General features: G+C 39.0%; 1 protein-coding gene across 4 annotated transcripts in view; it reads left to right on the top strand.

Annotated features, from left to right (window-relative positions):
* The first annotated feature begins 1,820 nt into the window (after window positions 1-1,820).
* The window catches only part of nek7 (NIMA-related kinase 7), a 105,408-nt gene continuing 86,499 nt past the window's right edge, over window positions 1,821-20,729 (top strand). For 3 of the 4 annotated variants that reach the window (XM_041791193.1, XM_041791195.1, XM_041791194.1), the window contains exon 1: window positions 1,821-2,168. The gene's annotated coding sequence lies outside the window, so the exon portion shown is untranslated. The remainder of the gene's footprint in view (window positions 2,169-20,729) is intronic. The other variant, XM_041791196.1, reaches the window with a different exon arrangement.

Below are 20,729 nucleotides of genomic sequence, written 5' to 3'. Positions count from 1 at the left end.
ATAACGTAACGTGATGTGACATAACATAACATAACATAATGTAACAAATCGTAATGTAACAATTCACTGTAATGGAGTAATACAAAAACTTACAAAAATGCAAAAACCCCAAGGTGTATATCATATCGTATCAAGGGGAAAAAAAAGTGACTCATAGTTTATCATATAATATCGTTTTGTATCGTATTAATTCCTTATAATGGACACGCACATATCTTGCACAAAACAGTATTTTTGTTGATTCACTCCACTTTGAAGACAGAAAATGTGTGTAGCACTTAGAGTCCAGAACAAATTATCCCAAGGGGACAATATAAAGTGTAGTGTGCCCTATTGTGTCCTAAGATTACTTATCTAAGTTAATTTTAACCTGTTGCATTGATTGAGCATAACATGAATATATGCAAGCATTACATAAAGTAGTCAGACACATTAAGTAAAAAACAAAAGAAATCAGTTTAAACTTGAGAAAAATAATTGAATAAGCTCACAAAGCAGGAGAAGGATATACAAAGTTATCAGCATTTCCAAGTGTCAAGAGCTGGAGTGAGAAGAATCATCAAGCAATTCAAAGAGAGCCATACAGTACAGAACAAGTCTGGCAGAGGTAGGAAGAGAAAGACTTTAAAGACTCTAGAAAGAAAACTAGTGAGAGATGTGTCTTATGGCCCCAGAACAACTGCCAAGATACTAGTGAATGACCAAGTCAGGAATTGTAGTCTCAAAGAAGACAATCACTAGAGCCCTGCACAGGAATGGACTGAGAGGTTGTAGACCCCCCCAAAAACCCCTCTAATTCTGTAGAAGAGACAACCTCAAGCCAGACTGAAGTATGCTAAGGACAACTAAGAGAAAGATTATGTATACTGGAAACATGTTCTTTGGTCATATGAGACCAAACTAGAGCTCCTTGGTTGCAGAGATGTTGTTTATGTTTGGAGAAAGAAGGGAGAGGCCTCTCACCCAAAGAAAACCGTTCCCATTGTGAAACACAGCAGTGGGAGTACTATGCTTCTGGGATGCTTCAGTGCATCTGGAACAGGTAATCTCGTAAAGGTGGAAGGAATCATGAGGAAAGATATGTGAAGATTTTGAAAGAAAATCTCAAGCAAACAGCAGCAAAACTGGGTCTGAGTCTTCACTTTGTCACCCAACATGGCAAAGAAGAATTATCTCCATAAGACCAAAGTGAACATTATTGACTGGCCCAGCACAAAGCCCTGACTTGAATCCTATTAAAATATAAAAGTATACAAATATGATATAAAGTTGTTCTCTTATATTTAATCTCTATAGCTTTAAAACACTGGTAAGGGGGTCCAAGCTCATAAATTGGTGCATACCTTGAATTCAGTCCCATCATGAGCTTCCACCCTAAAGTTCATTTGAAAAAAATCCAAACTGCTTACATTGTATGAACTACAAAAGATTTTGTTAAAAGCTTAAGACAGCTAACAAGCACCTGCAGGTGTTCTCAAAATTACCTAAAATTAAAAATACATCATATTATGGTAATTTACACAAAACACTGAAACTGAGATTTCGCTTCTTCAAAAGCTTACCTTGTTGCCCTGTGATTTTATAGCTCTCTGCCAAAATGTGAGACATGGTTGATAGTCTTACTAAAAGCTAGTCAGTGAACTTTCAAGCTCTCTCGTCTATAAATATCGCAGAAATATTCATGCATGTGTATATGAAAAGGGGGAAAGTAGAAAGGGAGTGTTGTGTTGCTCTCAGTTTGAGTTCCTCTGTTGAATCTCGCGGTATTTGACAGCTTCCCTCCACTCTTTGACACTTGCCCCTCCCCTGTGCTCCGGGAATGCTGGGTTGTTTACATTACTGGCACACGGGTCAGGAGTGTGGTGATGAGAGGGGCCTAGCTAGTGGAGAGGAGACTATCTGAAAACACGTACACACATCCCGACTGGGGCTCTACCACAGCACAGACTCCCTCTCTTTCTCTGTCTCTCTCGCCGTGGAAACATTTTAACACTCGGGAAACAGTGCCACGCAAGACGAAAGGCCCGTAGAGTCAACTTTTTTTTTTTTTTTACCCGGAGCGACCTTGGACAGAAAGGGAAAGTCAAAACAAAGACAACCGCCATAACCATCAGAAGAAAGTCTCGACGTAGAGAAGGAATAGCTTAGCAACAGACTCCCACTTCCTGGTAAGTCATGAAACACCGTTAAGTTAGCAGACTGTGAACTCATGAATCTGTCCTAACGCTACTGAACGGCCCATGGACAACTTCTAAACTGTTTAAACATATATTTAACTTACTTTGCAGTTAACATCCTCGTATAGCGTTTATATGACTTATTTCAAGCGGAAAAGCGGCGCTGACACACTTTGAAAAAGTTTCTACGAAGTTCGCTAGCTGGCTGAGCTAGCTTGTTAGCTTGGTAGCAGTGCTAACATTCACTGCATTGACACTACAAGTTTAACCAAATTTAAAGATAACACCGACTTTATAACGTTAGTATGGCGACAGATAATATTTAATTTCACTCATAGTAACTTTTAAAGACGTGACAAAGCCATGGGGCTAAACCTCAAATGGAAAAATGTCATTAGCTAAATGAAGTAGCCAGTCATGTCTTGCTTAAGTGTTATGATGGTATAGTACACATACTGTATAATTATGTCCTTGTAAGGGCGTACTTGTACATCTGCAGCCTCTGCTCTCAAAGCTGACACTGTTTGGTATGACACAGCACAAAACACTGGTCTTTATTATTTGTAGCTAAACTAGGGGTGCCAACTTTTTCAGTGCCAAAATAAGACTGGATTTTGTTCTGAGCTCAATGCCACAGCGCTGTGTATGATGCTGTATTGTAAAAGCATTAAATGTGTATTTGATCTGTAGTTTAATGAAAACTTAAATAGGTAATTCATCACAACACTCTCCTTTCCCTTAAAATAGCCTCCACATGGGAAAATTATCACACAAACTAGTGAGTCTAATCATTTTAGATATATTCATTATTTAAAAAAATGGGGAAAAAAACAACATGAAAAATATTTAGATTCTGTCGTTCAAAGATGATTATTAGCTTGGGACCACCTGTCTCTTATTGACTTCTGTTAGTCCATTGACTCCACTTTGAGAACCACTAATAGCAGTCTTAAAATAATTGGCGTGGAACCATATGACAGTAAAATCCAAAAGCATGGCATGATTTACCAAGTTCACTTTTTCATGGATATTTCTTGTTGTTTTGAGCAGCTTTGTGGAGTCTTTATCCTTACATGTCAAGTTATAATTCCTACTAGGGTTGTCCCGACCAGTATTTTTGGCCTCCTGATTTGAAAGTAACATATTCACTTAGTGCAGTGCTTGAATTAAACCAGAATCCACCTAAAGCAGTCAAAATAGCTTAACATGAGCAGTCAGAAGACACAAATTATAAAAAGGTGAATTCAAATAATCTCAGTCCTACCTAAAAGTGGTGTAAACAGCTTCAATAGTCACAATTACAAATTCATTCATTAATTTGAAATATTACAATCACACTTAGAATAGGTATAATTAGCTTGACTGTTAGTCACAATTTAAACTGAACTCAAAAAATTGAATTCAAAACATCCCAACTCCACTTTAAAGTGGTCCAAACAGTTTGACTTGAATAGGCATAGGATCAAAAGCAAATGAATAATACAGATTCATAACACAGTCCCTGTTAAAATGTAGCAGCTTAATCTAAGACATGAACCAAAACACTAACATTGCAGTAAAACATGAATATCAAATACAAGTTATCCCAGTGACATAACCCACTCTGATTTCTTTACCCACTGTTGCCTAAAAATGAAGTGAGTGTTTTTGTTTAGGAAAACCAGCATCTCCATCACCTTTTCTGTCTTATTTTTGCCTTATTGCTCTCTCCTGTTTTTTTTTTTAGTGTGTTGCTTTGGTGTATCAGCCTTCTCCTCTGTTGCTATAGCTAAGTCACTGTATTCTGTTGCATGTATATTTTGGAGATGTTGGGTCAAATTGGTAGTATTGAACACAGCCCTGGTTGTGTTACAGATGCTGCAACTGGCCTTTGGACTGTTTTTACTCTCAAGCTTGAAGTATTCCCATACTGCTGACATTTTAGCCATGGAGTTGCTAGTGTTGCTACTGCTGCTTGTTTTATTTACGTGTTTATGGCCTGCCACAAATTGTGCTCCATTTACAACAGCTGGTGTAAATGATTGGCTGGGCTGGGCTGATCAGATCAAATTGCCGAACTCCGATCAATTAAAAAATGCTTAAATCAGCTCTAATCTGATACATGCAATTGGGATCAGGACACCGCTGATCCATAAATAAAGTTCAGCTTTGTGCTGCACCTGGTGTGTATGGCGGACATGTGATCCTTCTCTCTCGCTGCATTTTTTAAATTCTTCAGGTGTTGTCAATATCACCAAAATGCACCATTATTGCTGGCACCTTTTGCTACCACGACCGTTTTGTGCATCACTGTAGCGGCATGTTGTGTTAGATTATCTCACCTCTGTGGCCAGAAAACAAAATGCAGAATCCCAAGTCATCAGTGAACGACATAACACACATCTTCAATGCTGCCTATTCCTTGTTGTAGCTGTAAAGTTGTCTTTTTTGCGAGTTGATTTGTGTTTTTTAATCCACATTTGTATGCGAATCTGACAGAACACTCCGTACGTTAAACTTATCTCAGTGGGATGTGTGGCTTTTAATGCTGTAGGTATCACTGATGTGTGTGTGAGGGCAGTGATTTATTGACAGGTGTCATTTGACTGATGTGATTAGTGCATAATGGTTACTTGCTGTGTCAGAGGATCAGTACTTTTGCCAAAACAGTACACTTTTTAAAAAAAAAAAAACTTTTTTTTTTTTTTTTTAACATGATGCTACAAACATAATCTGTGATCATAAATCTGCAGGGCCAGAAGGCAGTTGGCCACATTTACTTGTCATGTCCTTAATTTGCTCTCAGAAAGAGATTAAAATTCAAGTGGAGGCCTGCAGGAGACAATTTATTGTTAAACCAAACAATAAATCTGCTTCCTGTAAACGTTTCTGAGTACAAACATTACTCATATCAAGGGCTTTACTCTAATTTCCAAGAGAGAGCAGAAAACTAATCCACTAGTTGTGGAAAACTATCTGCTGGGTCAAGACTTAACTGTCAACCTCATATCAGTGATCTAGAAGCCGCACAGGAACTCATGTTGCCAATTAAATGACAGTATCCTGTTTATGTGGATGAAGAGTGGAACAAAAATATACTACTAGCTGTGTAGTCACGTGATAGGCAGCCAGGTGTTACAAGGCATGTAGCCTGCTGGAAACCCAAGAGAAGGAGTGCTAGTCATGTGACATCATCCCATCCAGTCCGCTAAAACTCAACCAACTGTGCAAAGGTGAGCAGCAGATTTATTCTCTATATAAAAGCTGCTGAAACTGCGCTAGGAACTACACGGTGCAGGATCCACCCAGCCCATTTGATGGCCACATCTGGCCCTTGTATTTGAAACACAAGAACATCAGTTTCATCTCAGATTTTTTTCAGTTGTTTCAATAAATAACCATTTCGAATGGGCGATATTTTATCGTTTGCGATATACTGCGAAAAAAACTTTCCACTATGAGAAAATGGCATTCAACAATAATAATGATAAACTATGGTTGATGATGTATGTGTCTGCAAACGTCATCAACTGCGACGCACTCGTAACTCACATGCAGAAACCTAGCAAACATGGTGGTAGGCGGAGTTGAAACAGAGGATGACTTTGTTGCTAAACGAGGAGCTACCTCTTTTATCTGGAAATGGTTTGGTTACAGGAAATCAGACGTAGAGCAGACAACGGTAATTTGTGCAGTGTGCTTTATTTTACAATCCCCTATTCCTCCATTTCACAGCCACGCAAATTACACACGGCCCCACTGTTTACACGAGGAAGCGGAGCGCTTAGTCTAATATTTAGATGAGTGATAAACTCGCATCTCATGTAGATTTTCTATAAAGTTAGCATAATATAACATTTACAACAATATACAATGTACATAATATGATTGATAACATGATGCATGTTTCTTTTTATCGGCGCTGTGGGTTCTGTCTGTTAGGTGCATCAGTGTCTATTTATAGCACACACCTCGCAGACAGACAGAAGTGTATGATGGAGGGACGGATCAACATTAAAGCACCACGCTGTATGCACTATATCTGAAAATGTGATTATTACTACCACTACCACATTATGATCTTCAGTGTAATTATACATCATGGACTTACGCAAAATTAATTAAACATAATTAATCAAATTTACTTACTTTTATTTTTATTAATTTAACAATAAGAGTTTCAACTTGGACTTGCAGTAAATGACTTATCTCTGTAAAAAACAAACGTGGTGGAGCCTGACAGCTCTGCTACACTGAAGGAAGATTTCTAGTTTAGGGTCAATTTTTAATGCAAACCCTGATATTTTTAATAATGGGCTAAGTTGGAACGTTCTTTGTACTATTTCCAACTAAATTTCTCATTGAATGTCTTAAATGTAGAAGCAGTTTAGATTTTTTTTACTAAAATATCCTACATGAATCAATATTGAATCGAGAACTGAATCGAATCAGGGCCTTGAGAACCAAATTTGAATTGATTCAGGCGATCGGTGGCAATACCCAGCGTTAATTTATGTGCCCACACCATTGGTCAATAATGAGATAAACACAGTACGAATACACTTCAAGTTTGTGATTTTCAAAGGCAAAGACCAGTTTAGCATTTCTTTGAAGAAAATCAGCTTTTACAGAATGCTTTTATTCTGTTTTTTTACTTGCTCAGTTCAGCTATACAATGACTCATGCAGGCAGCTAGTATACCTTACTGAACCAAATAAGAGATTATTTTCTGGGCGGAAGAAAACAGCTGTCGGACAAACTGTGGTCTGTTTTCGTAGTCACACACCAGAAAATGTCAGCAAAGTAGGAGTCTTAGAGCAAAACAAATAATAAAAAAATTATATTGTATTGGAAATAAGCTAAACTGGTATTTTAAACACTGGGTTTACTCCTGATTTTCGTAATTGATGCATCTCTTTAGCAAATATGTAAGAGCTTGAATTTTTTTCTACTGTGCAAGTTTCAGAAGGTCCAGTTGTGTTGTGTTTATGTAAAGGCCACACTGAAAGTAGTTAGCATGTTAACACAAGGCCAGATGTCTATTTTCTATGGAAATGGTATAAATAGGTGCACATTAAAAATGTATGTTGTTTCCGGACCTACAGTCTGGAAAAAGTCTGGGCTCAAGTGCTGCTTCCAGCTGTTCAACACCGCCAGAGTTATGGATGAGTAGCTGGTGTTTATTTGGAGAAGATCTACTAATATTTGGAAAGAGATGGTTTAGTGAAAGAAAAATAAATCGACGAGTTTTGACAGAGAAAATAACCTTTTTCTTCTTGTGACTCACTGCATTTTTTGTGAGTCAGTATGGTTGTTGTAAAACTTCTACATAGTGATCGCATGAAGAACTCTGTTTGGACATGGTTCGTCTGTTTTGTAATAGCTGTTTTAATAAAAAATAAAATGAAACACTTTTGAATACTTGTACATGAAGGCATTACAAGGATAAAATTGCTGAAAAAAGGAAATCCAATCCAAATGAAGGCCAGAGATGAGGTATACAGGTGTGCAGACGGAGCCGTGTCTCTCCTGGGCCTTCACATTTTGGGACTTACACATAGGTTGAAAAACAGTATCTCATGCCATGTTGCTGTCGCTGCCTATCACAGCCAAATATTTCAGGCGTCATACCATCACATTTGGCTCTGCTGCAGAGAGATGATTCAGACGAGAGTTAGTGGGAACTGACATACCTTGTTGACCCAATTATTACTCACTTCTGTGTTGCCTCATTCGATCATCGTCAAAGACAACAGGCTTGAGTCTGCCAGCGTCATCAGGTGATGGAGATGAACACCGGCTGCCTCTGTGAAGTTGACTATCAAGGAATGTGTCACGAACCGGATGATCAGCAAATGACTGCCAAATGTTTGCATCAGTCTCTGCGGTGAAGGATTTCTGCCAGGACATCCTGCTTTGAATTTCAGCTGATGAGAGGTGGCTTACTTTTGACAGGCCTTGGCAAAACTTAATTGTTTTGTCTTGTTTTATTGTTTGGATCTAATACAGAAAGTAAAGGTAGACTGAAAGGAGAAGAAAAAAATGATAAGTAGCAGGTAGCCTGCTTTAATGACAACTCATGTAGATGAACACATAAAGAAGGGTGTCTTTTTTAACAAAATATTTGTCTTGATTGTTCAGTGATTGTGCTGTCTTTAAAAGATGATTCTATGTAAAAGCTACATTACAGTGAGTTTTTATTCATCTGCTGACTTCTGATATTCTAATTGACTCTCGCCAGTGCAGTATGCAGCTTTTAAAATGCTTGTAAGCTATGGATATAGCAGACCAATACATTCATTTTCAAAACGTTGTTGTTTTGATTCTAAGAAAATCCCCTCTGATGATTTTGTTGGATTATTATTGGTTTATTTTAGGGATGCACAGATGCATTGGTTTGCCACAAGTATCGACTGATATCCTTTTGACAGACACCAATAATCAGCAAATTATTTGGGGCATTAACATGCCAGTAGGAGATTTTTAAATTTTGTGCCTCATCAATGTGATGCTAGCGTTTAGCACACCTAACTACTGAATCTAGTAAGATGTTTTTACTGGGCAGAAGAGGCCACTTGTTGGACAAACTCTGAATTGTTTTCATGGTCTGACTCGAGAGAGGATGTTGGTGTTGGAGGAGTCTTACACCAAAGGAGGTAAGGAAAAAAACATCACAACATCATAATCGGCCATCAGCTGAATTGTTACCTTAAACATCCTTATCAGCATCAGCCCTGATTTTACCATCTGTGCTTCTCCAGTTTATATATTTAGTGGAGGGAGGATCAACTGATGGGTGATCTAGCCTCTAGGACTTTTAATGAGAGAGAGAGAGAGAGCACAGCACTGTCTTCATGAGGTCGTCTCATTGATAACTTAAAGATGGTCATACATCCACAAAGGTGTATGACTTTACCCAAGTTAAAGATGAATCACAGTCCCCTGTAATCATATCTAATAAAAAATGTAATTTTTACATTAAATAATAGTGGTGAAAAGATAATCCGATATGGATTGGTTAACTGATCTTGATGTCATCAGTACGAGTGCATTGGTAAAAATGCAGCACAAACCTCGTTGTCATAGCCCGCTCCGCCATGCTCTGGCTCAGCGTCTGTTACCTCGCTCGACCCATGGTGACCTTTTACCTTTAAATGAGAGTTCTGTTCGCCGTAGGTGCTCTAGGTAGTTGGATGTGTTTCACCGGTCTTCGCCTAAACGTCTTTCAGTTCTGCACCTCAGGGAAAAAGTCATGTGGACTTTATATGAAGAAAGGATGACTTTTGAAATGTCTACCCGTCTGTACACTTTGGAGAAAAGCGATAACGAACTACGGCAGCTCATAAATCTCACCTGTTGAGACGGGGGAGCTAAAGTTTAGCTAAGATGCTAACACCAAACGTAGCACAAACAGACATAAACACTTTTCTGAGTTAAAACTCTGAGAAGTCCTCAGTTGTCACCGTAACAACAGCCCCTTTATTCATGGGGTTTACAACCGTAACGTGTTGTTGGGAGTGATTGATTTGATGACGTAATCAATACATCTGAGCCCACTGATATGATATTAAACAGAGAAGACTTCACTGAACTGGAGATCAGCTGTTCTCCAGTGAATAAATACAAGAATGAAAACAATCAGGAGCGGTCAGATACACAGAGAAAGGAAATAACGATGTTTTTGCGACATGTAGACTAAATACTCACATTAAGAGGAATTATGAAAGGAAAAAAAATGTATAGAAAGCTGTTTTAATTTGACTGTTTTCAATATTATTTTAACCCCTTGTTCTCCTGTACTAGCAGACACACACAGCTCTGTCTATCCTAATCTCCTTGTGACTTTAAATTTGTTTTAATTTGTGCTTCTTGGGAAAATTTGGTATTTAGTTTGTACTGTTACTGGGATTGGTAATGCTAAGAAAGTTGCAAGTACAGAAGGACAAACATGTACCAATAGAAAGTCATTTTAATTTTATCTCCCACTTTAATGTCAAAGTAAGACACCTGGACACCTGGGTGTGACAAAAACTTTCTTAAACATAATTTCAGAATGTTAGCACAGGAGGCCTGGCATTTAGTCTGTTTTATAAATAAGATCAAATAAACTTAGATTATTATGAAATTATCTTCTTACCCCATTTTTTGCTAATTTTTGTTAAAACAAAAAGTTATTTTGATTCTATAATTAGAGTGAACTGGATCGAATCAGATCAGACCGAAGCGTTCTGTATTTTAATGAATCGTCAGTGAATCATAGTCAGTGAATCAAGATTCGAATCGAATCGTCTTGAGAAGGAGAGATTCACATCCCTTTTAAATATCCAAAACTTGTTATGGGGGCTATACTTTTAATTTCATTAATGTGCTTTTGAAAACAAAAACAACCAAAAAAGGATTCAAGGATCTTTATTGTCATCCTGCAACATGCAGCACATGAGAACAGAATTAGGCTCTCAGGTCCCAGATCAGAAAAACAACAAAACAGTGTGAAAATAGAGTAGAAATAGAATGAAACAGATTAGCACAGAATAGAATCAAATCAAATAACATACAAATAAACAGTGTGACATTTTAACTGTACAAACACTATATAAGATATTCAACCATACATGTACAACATACAAATAAGAAGCTGTTGCTATTAGGGATGCATGATATTGAATTTTTATCGGATATACTGATATCTACAAATAGATTTTAGCCGATACTGATATAGTTACTTAAATTTAGATGTTATTTAGACTTAGACTTCAGTCCCTAAATCACACAATATAAAGATTTAGGATGAACAAATCAAAACATTTCAGTCCTAAAAACACACTTTAAAGTTTGAGGAATGATTATGAATAATGAAAAAGACTTTGCTGATATGGGTCTGTCGGTCCAGCCTAAAACTCCACCAGCAGGCTTGGTTGTACGACCAATATTTTACTGCTGATATAGGCGGACTCTTATTGCCAAAATATTGGCTGTAAATACCAGCATAAAATGTTCATATCTGCAGATACCAATATCACACTGATGATATCCTGCATTCTTAGCTGCTATGTAAATAAGGGGTGTGTGCAGTGAAACTATTGCACAGTGTAAAAAAACAGCATTAGAGCGAGCATTGTAAAAAGAGTTCAAATTCATTATACAGTGAGACAGTTAAACTCCCAGTCCTTTTTATTGAATTTTTACTGGTCAGCAGCCAAAGAAAGAGGATGAGTGGGAATTAAAAGGTACAAGAGTTTTATTGTTCAGATTATTTTTACACAAAATCTTTGAAGCTTTACAGGGTTTTGGGGGCTTTGTAGAATACGTAATAGGCACACATTTTTATCTATAAAGAATATTACAGTATCAGATATTGAAAATTTGATACAATAGTAGTGCAATTTGAATGATACCACAGTATTGGCAACAAAAGATAGTAATCCTTGGCACCTGAAATATATTTTTTTTAACCTTCAGGATCATTCAGTATTATTGAATGTTGAAATAAAGAAGATTGTACTCTTCAAAACATGTGGTATCAAAAAGTTTCACAGTATCAAAATGTGACATCCTTATCATTCACAAAGAAGCGTGTTTTCTTAGACACATCTTTAAGCTTCTTTGCTGTGGTTACCAAGAACAGAATCGCAAATAATTCTCCAGTATTCATCTACACTATTATTTTCATTCAAGAATTGTCTAAAAAACATCATATTACTCCACACCTTTTCAAAGGGCAACCACAAAATTCTGTTTGGTTAAAAAATTACAAATAAAGAAAAACAGCATGCCAACTCTTGTAAGAGCATATTAACCAAGCTGCTCGTATGACTTAGCACGGCTTCACGTACATGCATATAGACCTGTTTCACACATATCTTATTTATCAGCTCAGATTTAATAGCAGGAAGACTTTTTCCACAGAGACATTCAGAGTGAGACCTGAAACGACTTTCATTGGTGTGGAGGAATCTGCAGCACCCAAAGCAGTGATTTAGCGCTGTGGAATTTACCAAATCGCTCTATTCTGTGAGAGTTTCCTGTTTTAGCCCCAGAGCTGGCCCCTCCACTGCATTAAAGATCAGATGAGACATTTGTCATCTGACCACTTTAACAGTCATATTGCCTTCGGGTTTCACAAAGAACAAAAAACGTTAACTCATATCTTTTTCTTGCACAAAGCATATTTGAAGGAAGATGCCTCCTAAGGCCATTTTTTGAGCTACATTAAACACTGTCTTTTGCATGATGTCAAAGACTACAGCCGAGCATTATACAGAAATGATGCTGGCAAAGGTAGCAGACCAATGCTCAGAATAAAAGCTAGCTTGATGCACTTTTCTTTGTCATTAGTTGCTTTATTATCAATAATAAAAGTGAGAAAAAGAAAAATAAGGCTTTGATGTCTTCCCCAGAAGAATTAAGAATTGAGTCTTTCCTTTCCAGTTTGGTTGGAGTTTAGAGTAAGGTCTTTGGCAATGAGAGTGGGCTGTCTTAGCTGCTTCTTATACTCCTCTCAAACAGCCAGCCAGTCAATATTTTTTCATATCCATCTCCTTTCTTTCTTATGAAGGGTCACTGATGTTTCACGCATTCAGATATCCTTGGAGGATGCCTCGCGGCTTCCTGTGTCACGTGAAAGTTCTCAATTTCACTGTGGCATTGATGCCTTTTCTCAATGGGCTCTCAAGTGCTCTGGGGGGAAACAGACTACAAAGACATGCAAACACAAAAATTACTGACCTAGGACCCTGTTTAAAGTTTATGAAACGCTTTCAGTGCCCCTGGGTCAGCTCATGCCATGACCGCACAATATCAGTGCTGTATTTCACTGGAAAAAGGCCCATACTTTTCCTTCTTTCTTCTATTTTTACAGCCATGGACTAGTCTCTGGCTTTCACATCAGGCACTACAAGAAATATAGATGTTTATATGTGATAAAGCTTTGCATCTTTTTAACAAATAATGAAGCAACATGATTAAAAGCCATTTTTCACATAAGATGACTTCAGCAGGAAAAAAGAAATAGTTTTCCTCAAAATGCCTTCATATAGTTTAATCTATTACCCATTGAAGCAGTAGTCCAAAATCAGTGTGGTGTGAATTGATTTGCCTTATATAGTAGCTCTTAAATCACTGGCTGTCTGCATGAAGAGCAGTTTATTTAGGCCTTTTATGGAGTGATTGCACATGTATTATACTGCAGATATACATCATCAGCAGTATGTGAACTGTGTCTATTTGGTGCCTATGAATAAGTAGCTGTTTGTTACCATTTAAACAAAGCTACCAAATCCTCATTGGCATGTTGTGAACTGTGCTGGAAAGATGGCTCTCCAGCAACATCTTTTTTTTTTTTATTAGAGATCACTTTCCAATGTCCTCTCTCTGTCGCTATCTGCTTTGATTATCCACACACAAAAATACAAATCCCTCAGGATACAAATTCACTTTCACAGAATAATTACAAGATGCTATGTGCCACTGTAAACAGCACATCAGTGACAGTGACAGTCTGCATTTGTCATGAGATAAGACAAAAGCAAAATGAATTTGCACTCATGAACAGAAAAAGGGAGGAAGATTTGTGTGTGTGTTGCTTGCTGACTGTGCTATGGGCGTTTGTTCCAGCCTCATCACAAATGAGCGTTAATGTTTCACACGGGATTTGCAGTAGAAGAGAACAAATTTGTATGAGAGCATCTTGTTTTGACAGACTGTCGGTTTTACCCTCCCCCTTTCTCGGTGAGAACTGCTGGGGACATTTCTCTGTCTTTCCTTCACGTTTGCATCTTTAACGTTGTCCTTCTGTTTTGTGATATTCCAAGTTGATCTAAGACCAGGGCCAATTTGAAATTGAAATGTCTCAGTTTTGTCAAGCCACTTGTGAGATATACTAGCAAATAACCGCAAGTCAGTGTACTGGAAATATAAGGAACACAGTTTCCCTTGATAGGTAGGAAAAGATCTACAAGGAGCAAAAAGATGCAGTATTGTTTCAGTTACATTTTCAGACATGCTTTTAATTAATGTGTGGCTAGTAGAATAAACTTCATATTCTCCTCACACTCCAAACAGTGTCCAAATGCCCATTGAAACCAGCTCTGCAACACAATCTAAATGCAGTCTTGCTTTTAGTACAGGTAAAAAAACTAAATGGCTTGGATTGCCGGCAGAGCCCATTAATTTGTCAAGTCTACATTATTTCATTGTCACTCTTTATTTCACGCTGCCTCCTTTAGGTACAGTTGACATCGTTCTCCCCCTCCCCTCCAGTCCCCTCCTCTGTCTGTGTTTGTACCCTGACTCATTGCGCTGTTCCTTGGTCCCCCTGGTCCCTTGGTTCAGCTTGAGGCTTTGAGGTTGTGGTCAAGGCCTAAGGGCATAGAGAAGCAAGAGGAGTCATAATGAGAAGCTCCCCTTGACTCCCGCTGCCTAACCTGCCCTCCAGCTCCTTTGTCTCGCTCCCATTTCGTGCCCATGCCACCCATTTCCTCTCCTCGCATTACTCTCTCTCATTCTAAACCCTTCTGACTTTTTCCTTCCTCTTTCCACTCCTCAACCTCTCTGACTCTGAGTCAGTCCCCCACTCTCACCTCAGTTCTCTTCTGCAGGGGGTTCTCTCTACCCGGGGCCTCCCCTCAGCCTCCTCCTCTCTGCCCAGCCTGGCCCACAGTCAATGGGAGGCAGGCAGCCTGACTCCCTCGGAGCAGCAGGAAGCTGCAGCAGCAGGGGTTAGGCCTGTATGGCGCTGCCGGCTGGCTTTGTCAGAAGTCCTGCCAAGCCAAGGATGAGAGACCTTTGCCAGTGCGGTATATTGGGGCACAGAATAAAAATATTTTGCAGATGTCTGAAGGCAGGAATCAGGAGTCAGCAGTGGCTTCCTAAGGCCCAGAGCAGAGATGTCTTTTATGTGCAAACGACGTGAATGCTAGTGTTTTCTGCATAGTATATATGATAGAGACTTCAAGTATGAATCAAGGAGAGAGACTTAATGAAGTGGTCTTGGCATTTCAGGAAGTGGGCTTGTGCCAGGAGGAGGGCTAGGAGGCTGGTCTGAGTCTGGATTGGCTGGAGGAGATGTGATTGATTTGCTCTGGCTTGGTTTTGAAGAGGGGGGGCATCCAGTGTTACTGTACTGTGAAAGCCTGGCTGGGTTCCCAACCAGTTCTGGCTTGACAGTTTAACAGTGAATATTTAACATTGTGCCACACTGCAGGGTTTGGCTGTAAACAGCAGTCAGTAAACAGCAGAGCAGCAAAAGCCCGCATGACGCTGGGCCTTGTTTGTGAAGCCCACCTAAAAAACAACGCACAAGCAGGAAGCACATCTTGAAGTTCCGATTTTAGAAAAAAGGCAGATGGCACTGGCTGGTGGTGTCACACTGTAAAAAAAACACCAGGATCCCCTGATGAAAGCAGCTCCCGCTTGCTTTGAACAGCGAGTCTGTCATGGTTGGTGTCTGCTGTGTGGCTCCGGGTCAAACTGTGATACGCAACTCCTGGAATTTTCGCTTTTTAAGTTTTTCATGTTCAAATCGTCTGAGGGGGAAAACAGAGGGGGGGAGGCGGGGGGGACAGGAAGTTTCATTAATATTAATATTCTAATATGTGCGGGAGGCAAGGAAGGCCTATCTGGTTTAGCTGCTTTCAACCCCTGTTGTGGAGCTGTTTTTTTTCTCTTTTTCTCTTTGTCTTCAGTAGATTTCTTCATTTTCTTCTGTCTCTGCATCCTCAGAGTCTCATGTTTTCATTTCCTGCTTTATGTCAACTCAGTATGTAACAGATAAGAAGACCATATTAGTCCTATACAGTAATTGGCTTCACAGAATCAAAATATCCTTTAAAATCAATATCACAAATTATTTGTTGAAAATTATGCTAAAGCACTTTTTGGTGGTAAATCACAGTTTTTTCAGTTTTTGCCAAGAATGGTCAGAATTTAGCCCTCACTTTGGAAAATGCAGGGATTTAAGATTTGTGTTTAAAATTAAATGACCTATAAGCCATAATGATGTCTTGTCAAAGATGCTCTTCTAGTGAGTGTGGGATAAAATTACTATATGGTCATACATCACTGTCCTGACTTGTGATACAGTTGTTGAGTTGCCAGTTTTTTGATTACAAAGATACAACACTCGGATTCTGCAACGCTGTTTCATGACTCCTCATAGTGATGCTTATGACATGAGTGAGGGTAGTGTCAATGGGACTTAACTGGCTAAAGCAGAAGTTGGCAGTATAATGAAAGAAGATGACAGCAGAATTAGGGATAGATATCACACCATTTTTTTTGATATTGATACCCTTCTAAATCCTTCTTATCAGTCAAAGTCCTCGCCAATGCTACTATCGATACTTTTAATTTGTGGACATTAGGGGTGTAAAGTTGCGTGTATTTGTACCGTACCCATTCGGTACGGGCCTCTCGGTACAGTACAGACGTGTACCGAACGGATACATGTTGAACGCACAGATGGAAAACCAGAGAGCAACTCACTGTCACACTCTCCTGGCTGGTTCTGGTTTTGTGAATCAAATTAATTCTAAATGTGTACCTTCAACTGTCAGCCTCGGAGGAGGGGGAGAGGGGACTCAGTCATGTCTGCAGCTGTGTCATAGGTAAAGTTATCCTCAGATTTCACATGGCTCTAATCTCTTTATCTGCCAAGATGGGCTGTGAAAAGTTCTTCCAAAACTTTGAAGGAGGTCCCATTGGTTAAAAAAGTAATCCAGTGCTGAAGTCCATGTTGAAATCAGCAGGATAGACTTTTATTAGCATACTTAACAAGCTAACTTATGTTTGTATGATGATGTGTTCAAGTTGGCTGGGTAATTTTTGTGTTTAAAGAATGGGTATAAATATTTCAATATATCAATTAAAATAACTTAGTTATTCAAACATTTATTTATTGATTTATTATCTATTTATTAATATTTGTATTAATTGAAGACCCTTTGGAAGGAGGTTGCAGCGTTATTAATAACTTAAATGTAATTTATTCAGTCTATTTATTTGAAAACAGTTTAATTTAAAAAAAATCTTATATTTGTTTGCTTTAATTACCGTACTGAAAATGTACCGAACTGTGACTTGAAAATCGAGGTGCATATGGAACTGAAATTTTTCTGTACCATTACTGTCCCGTCCCCCTAGTGGACATACAAAAAAATATATTTTTTACAAGAATGCCCAAAGCTGAACGAGCTTGAGTTAGAAAAGTTTAATTTATATAGCTGAAAAATCATTTCTTCATCTTACTGGATTTATTCAAGTTTCTCATAAAAAATGAATTTTCTTTTTCTTGATGTTACATTTTACATTCCCCAAATGGTCATTTTAATGAGCTGACCTTGAACACATCATGATATAATCATCTGTCTCATGTTTAGTCAACTAATGAACTCTTTTCTGCTATTTTCAACATGGCCTTCAATATTTGGTTAATAATTTTATCTGATGGGATCTCCTACAAAGTTTTGGGGCAGTTCCTGCAGCTGATCTGAGCAGATGAGAAGGACACCTGTCCTGCAGCAGCTAAGGCCAGTGTTATGACTGCATATTCTACCCAGCACCGCTGGAATTTTTCTGTCAAGCTGGCAGTAGAATTTAATTTCAGCAATTTGGTGTTATATGATGCACAGTGTTGATGTGCTATGAGCTGATGTTCTGCAAGCAAGAACTGATGTATGTTTTTACACCTTTGATATTATGAAATGATGTTCCATCACAGAACCATGGGACTCAGTATCAGTATCGGTAAGCTAGGTTATTGATTTGCAGGTTGTGAAAAATGCAGAACCCGGCCTGTAAAAACTGGATTTTGATGTCTGTCCTAAGGCACAGGATCATGTGTGACAGTAGTTAAAAGAAGGTAAAGAACAAAGCATCACAAGAAACTGAAAAACAGCAGAGATTGAATATATTAATCCTGCTCTTTACCTCTTTAAAGACTTCTTATGTTCCACAGTTAACAGTCAGTTGCTCTGTCCCCGTCACTGAATATCTGAATAACTGTTTGGTGCAGTTTGTGGTTTTGAAAGAGTGTTTCTGGACCAAGTTTGCATCAGAGTCTGATTGTGTCCAGCTTATATTGATAATTAGGGTCAAAATGGGAAAAATACATGAGGTTGTTTTGATTTAGCTGTGGCTTTGTTAGGCCTTCTATCAAGAGATGAGTCTGATTTGTGCAGTTTTACAGATGTTATGTGAGGGGAGGGCTGAGTCCAGCCTCTGTGTGAGGGATGGTGGAACAGGTCTGACATCTCTCCTGAACTGAAAAAGGGAAATCCCTGCAGGCACTGAGTAGAGAGAAGGGGTGAGGGAGGGAGGAGGGGGCGAGAGTGTAGAGAGGTGCGACCCCTTAGGGGCAACCTTATTCTCCGATCGTCAGCTTCTTACACACACGCTCGCACACACACTGAGACTCTCTGTCGGTGTGTCGGATGATGCATTCATGCAAAGAAGGATGAGAGCCTTAGGAATAAAAATAAACGTTGAACTCATTGTGTGTGCATTTGTGCGTCTGCCTATGCATGTGTTGTGCTCATATGCTTGTTAGTTCATTTATTTCTTTCATAATTTTTGTGCAGTTTTGATGTAAAGAACAATCAGTGATGTACACAAAAAATAGTCTTACTTATTTCCCTAAAAATGTTACTTAATTGACAAGTTGTAGGTAGGAAATAAAAGCAGCAGACTTTATTTCTTCCAGTACCAAAAATGTTGACAGGATTCTTTATAGTGTCTTACTCCTGATTTATTTTCAGTCCCAAGTTTTTTTTTTTTTTGTTTTGTTTTTTTTACCTCAGAGGTACACCTACTCTTCAAGACAGAGCCATATGTCTACAAATAAACGGTTCACATCTACCTCAGCCCCTGTTATAAATCATCACAGTTTCTATTTTTCAAAATTCCAAATTCAAACCTTCTAAAGGAAACGTACCTTGAGCTGCTAATGAAAATATTCACGAATGTCATCAGACTCCATAGCTTGAATAAGCTGAAGAACATGCATTACTTTAGATTCTAAAGTAGGAATTTGAGCAACTTGGCAGTTTGACAACCATCTGAGTGCACATGTATTGATGTACAGCAAAACCACTGCATTTGACCTGTGATTGAGTAGCACTGCTCTGGATCTGGTTAGAGAATTGTGTGCGGCAGCCAGCAGGGCGGACCACAGAAGCCGCAGCAGGCTGAAATCGAACCAGAGCTACAGCCGAGCTTGATTTTTGTGGAGCCACATTCCCATGGGGCCACTATTAGTATGTATGCAGTACATGTGTCCAGATTTACATACATTTGTGTGTCTGCATCTGCTTGGGGTTTCATTTCAAGCAGAACTAAAACAACAGCTAATTTTGTTGTGAATACGTTAGCGAGTTGGCGATTGTTTGTTTCAGACTTGACCCAGGTTGTGTCAGATTCAGGGTATTGAGATATATCTGACCCTAACCATGGAGATTCTGAACAGTTGCGATCCCCTTCCCCCGTCCCTAACTTGGCATCTGAGCAGGCTCGGGCTCAGACCAGCCCCAACACGAGCCCTTAGCCCTCACGTTAGCACTCAGCTATGTAACTAGACATGCCTGGGAACTGCTCCTCTCACATTACTAATGATTTGGACATCTTGCTCTTGTCATTTCCTTTTAGTCAAACTTCGATGCTGACGCAGGGTAACTGCTTCAAACTGTCCAGGGAGAAGTGGGGAAAAAAAACCTGCTTGAAGAGAGGAGGAGAGACTGCTTTGTGTGAGGGGAGAGTAAACTACATTCACCAGATGTTTTTTTGATGGTTGTTTCATAGATGAGAAACTCAAATGACAGGCCTCATTGTCCCAGAACATCTCAGAGATGGGTCAGCATTTTCTGCTTTATCACTGCTCTCTACAACACAGTCACAGCAAGAATTGCATGCTGGGTAAAAGGGACTTTTGTTGGCAGTTCAAACTGTCTTGTTTTGTGGCTTGTGATCTCCTTATATAATCCATTTATGCTCTAATATTTTGTATAAATGAGAAATGGCACATTCTCCTCTTTGCTTTCTTCCACCTTTTTCTGTTTCTTCTCATCACATACAAGATCCTGTATCTGCTGGTCGTTTGCTTTATGCGATTTATAGTTCACATGGGCCACATCAAGATGCCTCCTTCTCTGCAGCTTCATCTCCTTTGTAGATATTAATAGGACAAAGAGACAGAACGGGTAATGTAATTTAAGAATCTGAACTCTGCCCAGACGATGATGCTCTCATCGGCTGGCTCCTGTTAGTAGGATCACGAGGCTGCATAAAGCAAAACGCCATGTACTGAAAATGTCCAGACTCCTGCTGGAATGCAGTAATAAACAATGCTTGATTTGGGATAGAATAAACAGATAGCATGGCATTCCATCATTTATTTATTATTTCACAAAATTCCCTCATTTTAAATCTTTCTCAGCCCTGTAGCCGTGCAGACAAAGGGAGCTCCGGCCCTGTGGTACAGAATGTCACATCCGATATCCTGGTGCCAGAGGTGATGAAGCTAATTTGGTGGTCAGTAAGTGACATGGCTAACAAACAAAGCCCTTATTGGTCCTGGAGCAACTG

Source organism: Cheilinus undulatus, linkage group 7 (genome assembly GCF_018320785.1).
Source record: "Cheilinus undulatus linkage group 7, ASM1832078v1, whole genome shotgun sequence".
NCBI classification, from domain to species: domain Eukaryota; kingdom Metazoa; phylum Chordata; class Actinopteri; order Labriformes; family Labridae; genus Cheilinus; species Cheilinus undulatus.
The sequence above is the reverse complement of the archived record's forward strand: the minus strand, read 5'-3'. Positions and strand labels throughout refer to the sequence as shown.